Raw genomic sequence first — 5,582 nt, 5'->3', positions numbered from 1 at the left:
ATGAAACCCCGTCTCTACTAAAAATACAAAAATTAGCCAGGCATGGTGGCAGGTGGCTGTAATCCCAGTTACTCAGGAGGCTGAGGCAGGAGGATGGTTTGAACTCAGGAGGTGGAGGTTGCAGTGAGCTGAGATCCCACCACTGCACTCCAGCCTGGGCAATGAGAGGGAAACTCCATCTCAAAAAAAAAAAAAAAGAAGAATTAGAAGTGCAGCCTGAAGATGTGACTGAATTCCTGCAATCTCATGATAAAAAAAAAAAAAAAAAAAAAAAACTATTTTCCAGATCAAAAAGAAAAATGTTAGCTCCAGCCTTATGTGGCTTAACAATACCATCCTTCCATTACTTTTACGTTTTTGGGAGAAAGAACAAACGATAAAACTGGCAAAAAGTTACTTAGACTAAATGTCTTGAACCAGAAATTTGGGCATCAACTACTCTTCGCCTCACACATATTTTTGCAAGATCAAGTACCAGGCATTCAAGAAATTTGTTGAATTGGGTAACAGTAGCAAACAGCTACCACGGAATAAGCTCTTAGCAGGTTGCCAGATCTTACACATCATTTCTATGTTATCTAAGCTAACTTAAAGGTTTGTGTTTCTGGAGTCAAGGATGTTAAGAGGCAGGAACTTCAGGGGATATTTAGAGCAGCAGCCCTACCAGGGAGGAAAAACAATGCTTCTGAGGGCTGAGTATATGTCACACAGGCTGGCGGATGGCTACGATAAAATGAGGTCCCAAGCCCCGGACCAAAAGTAAGTGGTTATAATACTATCATATTTTAAAAGGGTTTTTATGGAAGACCAAAAAACATGCTTATTTGCCATCCTCTCACAGAATCTTAGATGAAAGTCATATAGTCTACAACTCTACTTCTCCTACTTCAGTTTACTTGGATTCAACATTTCACTACCAGATCAACAAGAATAATTATCTGATAGTTTAAGATTATTTGATTGTGTTAATCATATACCTTCTGGTTATTTGGTTTTATAAAAAATGGCCAAAAAAATCAGTTCTGTGCTAGGCAATCATAATATTGATCTCTCCACTAAGTAAACATGATGCAGATAAATTATTTGTGTAATTTTGCCCTTTAAAGTTCATGTAAAGGTATCAAATCTTTATCATCTGTATTATAAAATCCACATAGAGGCTGGGCACAGTGGCTCACGTCTGTAAATCCCAGCACTTTGGGAGGCCAAGGTGGGCGGATCACGAGGTCAGGAGATCAAGACCATCCTGGCTAACACGGTGAAACCCCGTCTCTACTAAAAAAATACAAAAAATTAGCGGGGCGTGGTGGCAGGCACCTGCAGTCCCAGCTACACGGGAGGCAGAGGCAGGAGAATGGCATGAACCCGGGACGTGGAGCTTGCAGTGAACCCAGGACGTGGTGGCGGAGATGCGCCACCGCACTCCAGCCTGGGAGACAGAGCGAGACTCCATCTCAAAATAAATAAATAAATAAATATTTTTAAAAATCCACATAGAGTCTATAGGAGTTGGAGACCCTGCAGGACTATCTGTCATGGCAGCTGGGCTATTAAGTTTGAGCACTCCCGGTCTTTTGGAGGCAGCGGCGACGCAAAGGTTCCTGGCCACCCACGTCCGTTGGGAATCCAGCTTCTCCAGGACTGTGGTCGCCCGTCTGCTGTGGCGTGAAAGCAGCCCTCCGAACTTACCATACACTGGCAGGAGGACCCAGATCCCGAGGACTAAAACTTCTATGAGAAGAACTCAGACTCCCATTGTTACCACAAAGACCCTGTTTTGGACATCTGGAACATGCGAGTTGTCTTCTTCTTTGGCATCTCCACTGTCCTGGTCCTTGGCAGCACCTTTGTGGTCTGTCTGCCTGATTACAGGATGCCAGAGTGGGCCCATCATGGAGATGAGATGCTTGTGAAATACCAAGAGGCCAATGGCCTTCCCATCACGGAATGCAACTGCTTCCACCCCAGCAAGATCCAGCTGCCAGAGGATGAGAACTGACCAGTTGCTGAGTGGAGCTCAAGAAGCACCACCTTCCCCACCCCTTGCCTGCCATTCTGACCTAATTAAAGGGGCTGAAAATCTGAAAAAAAAAATCCATAGGAGTCAACGCATACCAATCTGATGTTTTTGAAACTTTGTACTTTGTTGTGTCTGTTTGATTTTGGGATTGATTTTGGAATGACTGTCCTACTATATCTTGTTCTTCCTTCTCCACTGATTCCATTTTAATTTCACTTTCAATTTCCTTTTATAACTTGTTCATAATTTATGTGACACACTGTGTCCCCTTGATTCTAGACTAGGGTCACCTCAAAACCACTAACCTATAACTGCAAAAAACAATGTGCATATACTTAACATTACTGAACTGTACATTTAAAAATGGCTAAGATGGTCAATTTTACATGTTTCTTTTTTTAAACAATTCAAAATTATGTATATATATACACACACATATATATATGTGTGTGTATATATATATTTCTAAATAAGCCTTCTCTAGGGATGGTACTTTTAAAGTTTTTTATATAAGGTGCAGAACACCTGAGCTTTACGGCAGAGCCACAGTATTTTTGGAATGAGAGTGGGAGGTAGCAGTTATTGACTGCATAATTTCACACAATTACCTCACTTAAACCCAAGGACATGCACAATAATTACAATACATCACCTTCTGTCCATCATCTGATCAACTGCAAAACTCTTGCCTGTCAAGAAAGCCACTTAACCTAAATAACAAGTCAAAGAGTGAAACCTTCAATTTGAAATCATTTGGGAATTTTGAATACATTTGGTGTCTAAGTCAGGAGGGAAAGATAGGTGGGGATAATTTTTCCTTTTCTTTTCTTTTCTTTCTTTTCTTTTTTTTTTATTTTTTAACAAAAGCAAGTGTTTAGGTTTCTCATGTAGACCAACAGAAGATAGATCTAACACATAAGATGGGGACAAGTGGACTACAGGTAACTCCCAAAGATGCTCAAAGTGAGCAGAGGACAGAGATGGTTTCATGTCTAACGTTGCTGCTGCGGCATCATCAGACATCGCGGCGACATCATCAGACATTTAATGTAGTAAGCATTTCTCCTTTGTAATATATGCAGAGCTCATCAAGATCCTGGTGACACCAGTCCCTTCTGGATAAGAATTTCCACAGGTCTAATCAGTGGTGAACACGCAGGGCAGTCCCTTCAGCCTGACATTCCCTCACGTAAGCCTAATTTAATTGTGGCCAATTCTTATTTGAGTCAGCTCTTCACCCACAGAAGAGAGAAACTCTGAACAGGTTTCACACATGCTGGCCTAGGGCTGTTTCGACTGACATCTTCCATAATTGAGGCAGCTATCTTTTCTCCTCCAGGTAATGTTTCCACATTCTACCAGGGAAAGAATGATAAGCTAGATATGAATGAAAGGCATTATTTGCAAGTGGGGTGTGCCCTCCTAAGTCATGGGCAGAATCACTTCTTTATTGACAGCATTATCTGGAATCCCACTATAGATGATTAAAATTAAAAAGAAAGAAGAAAAACCCTAGGCAACAAATCAGCTTTTTTGCAGAAGGTATAAAATGGATCCTGATAAAAGTGGAACCTGTCAAAATCATAAGGCATAATTTTATTAAATTTTAAGTTTTTAAAATTAAAAATGCATTACTCTTACTTTTAAAGATCTACCAAATGGAATGATGTTACTCTCCTTTTTTTTTATTGAGACAGGGTCTCAGTCTTTCACCCAGGCTGGAGTGCAATGGTGCAATCACGGATGGCTGCAGCCTTGACCCCCCAGGCTCAAGGAATCCTCCCACCTCTGCCTCCTGAGTAGCTGGGACCACAGGTGCATGTCACGACACCTGGATAATTTTCATGTTTTTAGTAGACAAAGGGTTTTGCCATGTTGCCCAGGCTGATCTCAACCCCTGGGCTCAAGCAATCCACCTGCCTCGGCCTCTGAAAGTGCTGGGATTACAGGGTGAGTCACTGCACCTGGCCTCCCTCTTTTAGTCATTACTCTCCCTTCTGCATGATCTCACTTTAAATGAGAAGACATGGCAAAATGCAAATACTTGAATACTGGTCAACTACATTATTTACCAATTCAATTTTCACGCTCAATTTTCTCACCAACTGTAATCTATTTAAACTGAGGAGTAAATGCAAAAGTTTTTCTCCCTTTTAGCTTTTATTGGGGGGAGGGAGAATCAAGGAAGAACCATGATTAAAGAGATGTTTTAGGTAGAGTATAAATGCTTTGTAGCTCCTGTGTGTGAGATATAACTGAGGAGAGAACCAAACATCCTGCCCTTCCTTCAAAAATGCCTTGCTACTGTTTTCGTGGAGAAAAAAAAAAAATACTTTTAAGGTAAGACGTATATTTAATGAGGCAGAAGTAGAGAGAATGATAATTTGAACATAATTAGAGTTTATAAAAAACTTTCATGGTTTTTCTAGTTTTTGATGAAGGCTAGAATCTGGAGAATTTTGATTATGTTACAGGACTTACAGCTTTAAATTCTCCACCAAATAAGGGGATTCTGAGAGAAAACACACTTGTATACAGAGAAGAGAAGAAGGCAAGGTGCAGAGAGACAGCTGGATGGACACTGATGACTTACTACACCTTCCTCTTGGTCCCAGGGCCAGCTGCTGCATTACTTGAATCCTTGACTCTCTTATACTAGAATTTCAATGATTCCAGGGTAAGTCAGAGAATTAAATTACTAATATGACTTAAGGAGAATCTGAAACACACAGGAATCACTATTACAATAAATATTTGTAACTTTACAAAGGATCAGACCAATGGTGCTGAAGCCCAAATACCATTAACACGATTCCACACGTGGAATCACAAAGGAGCTGAATGACCTAAGACAGCTGTTTGACCTCTTCATTCCTCCCCAGTTATTTGGGTAGGACTTATAAGTATCTGGCCTTCTGTTCTGCTGATTTTCAGCTTGGTTTCCAGTTTTTATACATAAAAATATGGTGCTTGGGTTCTTAGCATGACCTTGGAGCCATCAATTATCTAAAATTTCTACTTTTTAATGCTGAGATCACTTAAACTCCACTGTTAAGTACACTGGTCCTGCAACTCAATTTAATTCAGCCAACATTTATGAAATACTTAGCAGAGATCAACTTCAAGGAAATTAAGGGAAATACTAATATAACACGGCAAATACTATAAAGCAAGGAAACAAAGGGCTATGAGGACACAAAGCGGGGACTAATTGCTGTGTAGGAGCAAGAACACGGAGGAACTCTATGGAATAGAAGGCAATAAATAGTATCTTACTAAGTGCCTACCAAGTGCCAGATATTGTGATCATGTATGCCTTAAATACATTATTTTATTTTATCCTCACAATAACCTCGGTGGGTATCATTATCTCCATTTTACAGATGGTAAAACTGAGGTTTGAGGGTGCCCAAGGGAGAGAATACAGTCATGGGTTTTTAGTTTCTGTTTCTGGTTGGGCCAGTAAAGCCCCTTCTTCAGCCCTCTTTTCTGCTTATCACTAAAGACAGAAACCAAAAACCATGTCTTCAAGCTGCTAAAAGCCTAAAACAAAACAAAACAC

General features: G+C 40.4%; 1 pseudogene; it reads left to right on the top strand.

Moving 5' to 3' along the window:
- Positions 1–1,535: 1,535 nt before the first annotated feature.
- On the top strand, positions 1,536–2,088 carry LOC105518926 (annotated as a pseudogene).
- Positions 2,089–5,582: the final 3,494 nt, after the last annotated feature.

The sequence above is a fragment of the Colobus angolensis genome, unplaced genomic scaffold (assembly GCF_000951035.1).
Source record: "Colobus angolensis palliatus isolate OR3802 unplaced genomic scaffold, Cang.pa_1.0 Scaffold332, whole genome shotgun sequence".
Classification (NCBI taxonomy): domain Eukaryota; kingdom Metazoa; phylum Chordata; class Mammalia; order Primates; family Cercopithecidae; genus Colobus; species Colobus angolensis.
The sequence above is the reverse complement of the archived record's forward strand: the minus strand, read 5'-3'. Positions and strand labels throughout refer to the sequence as shown.